Source organism: Nyctereutes procyonoides, unplaced genomic scaffold, assembly GCF_905146905.1.
Source record: "Nyctereutes procyonoides isolate TBG_1078 unplaced genomic scaffold, NYPRO_anot_genome, whole genome shotgun sequence".
Lineage (NCBI taxonomy): Eukaryota > Metazoa > Chordata > Mammalia > Carnivora > Canidae > Nyctereutes > Nyctereutes procyonoides.
Window position 1 is genome coordinate 59,483,257 of NW_026575052.1, and position 2,386 is coordinate 59,485,642.

The 2,386-nt window shown below is 43.6% G+C and overlaps 1 pseudogene; it reads left to right on the forward strand.

Annotated features, from left to right (window-relative positions):
* The first annotated feature begins 525 nt into the window (after positions 1–525).
* LOC129514232 (tubulin alpha-1A chain-like) lies at positions 526–1,856 on the forward strand (annotated as a pseudogene).
* Positions 1,857–2,386: the final 530 nt, after the last annotated feature.

Consider the following 2,386-nt stretch of genomic DNA (forward strand, 5'->3'; position numbering starts at 1 on the left):
GGGAAAAAGCATTTTTTTCTAGCCAACAGACAGGAAAGAGGAAGCCTAACAAAACAACTTTTAAACAATGACTGTCCTACTCCAGACAGACATCAAAGAAAAACATAGTCCTCCTCCCACTCCTTCTAGCCAAGGTCATATGGAGCCTAGACTTCTAGGCTATTAACAAAGTAGCCCAGCCTCTGTGGTATTGTCAGTGGAGAGCACACAGGAGATAAGACCTCCACCTGCCTCTTAAGGGCAGTGTAATAGCCTTTCCCTCCTGCCTGGGGTAGTGTTACAGGAGCACTACTTGAGTCAGGATTTTTGCCCCTACCCTCTCAGGAGGAGCAAGGCAAAGAAGGGAGATTTAAAACTGAGTGGGAAAAATCCACGGACAGATTCCGACACCAAGAGGACATAGATACTAGAATTATCCAACATGGTTTAAAGGTTCTCTTACATTGACCACCTAAGAGTCACTCTATAAGAAGTAACAACCTGTCTTCTTCTTCCCCATCTGTTTGGCAGCACGAAGCAGCAACTATGTCTGAATGCATTTCGATCCATGTTGGCTATGCTGGTGTCCAGATTGGCAATGCCCGCTAGGAGCTCTGTTGCCTAGACCATGGCATCCAGCCCAATTGTCAGATGCCAAGTCACAAGTCCATTGAGGGGAGGAGATGACTTCTTCACCTTCTCAGTGAGATAGGTGGTGGCAAGCATGTGCCCAGGGCAGTGTTTGTAGACCTAGAACCCATAGTCCTTGATGAAGTTCACACTAGCACCTCCACCAGCTCTTCCATCATGAGTACCTCTTCACAGGCAAGGAAGATGCTGCTGATAACTGTGCCCGAGGGCACTACACAATTGACAAGATCATTGATCTTGTCTTGGACTGAATTCAGAAACTGGCCAACCAGTGCACAGGTCCCCAGGGCTTCTTGGTTTTCCAGAGTTTTAGAGGGGGAACTGGTTCTGGGTTCACCTCCTTTCTGAAGAAACATCTTTCTGTTGATTATAACAAAGAGTCCAAGCTGGAGTTAACCATTTACTCAGCTTGCCAGGTTTCCACAGCTGTAATTGAGTTCTACAACTCCATCCTCCACTACACAGACAACCCTGGAGAACTCTGATTGTGCTTTCATGGTAGATAGTGAGGCTGTCTGTGACATCTATCCTAGAAACCTAAATACTGAACACCCAATTTACACTAACCTAAATAGAATAATAGGTCAGATTGTGTCCTCTATCACTCCTTCCCTCAGATTTGATGGAGCCCTGAATGTTGATCTGATGGAGTTCCAGATCAATCTGGTGCCCTATCCCTGCAGCCATTTCCCTCTGGCCACATATGCCCCTGCCATGAACCTCTTTCGGTAGCAGAGATCACCAATGCATGCTTTGAGCCAGCCACCAAATGCTGAAATATGCCCCTCACCATGGTAATTGCATGGCTTGCTGCCTCTTGTAGCATGGCAATGTGGTTTCCAAAGACATCAGTGATGCCATTGCCACAATCAAGACCAAGCATACCATCCATTCTGTGGACTAGTCCCCCACTGGCTTCAAAGTGGGCATTAACTACTAGCTTCCCACTCTGGTATACCTGGCAGAGAGCTGGCTAAAGTACAGCAAGCTGGGTGTATGCAGGGCAACACCACAACCATTGCCGAGGCCTGGGCTCCCCTGGACCACAAGTCTGACTTGACGAATGCCAAACATGCGTTTGTTCACAGGTATTTGTTTATGTGGGTGAGGGCGTGGAGGAAGGAGAGTTTTCTGAGGCCCATGAGGACACGGCTGCCCTTGAAAAGGATTATGAGGAGGTTGGTGTGGATTCTGTTGTAGGAGAGGGTGAAGGAGAGGAATACTAAAGTTAATAATATCACAAAGATACTGCTTTTATAGGGAAGTTTATTCTGTTTTGAACATTGAAAAGTTGTGCTCTGATAGTTAATTTGTATGTAGCAGTGTATACTCTCATATACAATTATTGACTCATGCTTTAAAATACAATGCATGATCTTGGATCTCTTGTTATAGATCCAAGCTGTCCATTTCTCTGTTGGATTTGAATAAAATTTTCCCTGTCTTAAATGAAAAAAAAAAATCTGGCAATTTTTAAAGCAACCATAATGAAAATACTTCAGGGAGCATTTATAAACACAACTGGGCAAATGGAAAAAATAGAAAGTCTCAGCAAAGAGGCAAAATTCCAGAAATTAAAAAGCAAAATGTTGAATATAAAGAGCAACCAAGTGAAATTTTAGAAAATTTATAATAGTTTTTTTTTTTTTAATAACTCAATGAATGGGTTAAAACAGCACCCTGGGAAGAGGAAAGATTCTGTGACCTTTGAAAGAGAACAATAGAAATTACCAGTCTAAACAACAGGGATCAATTA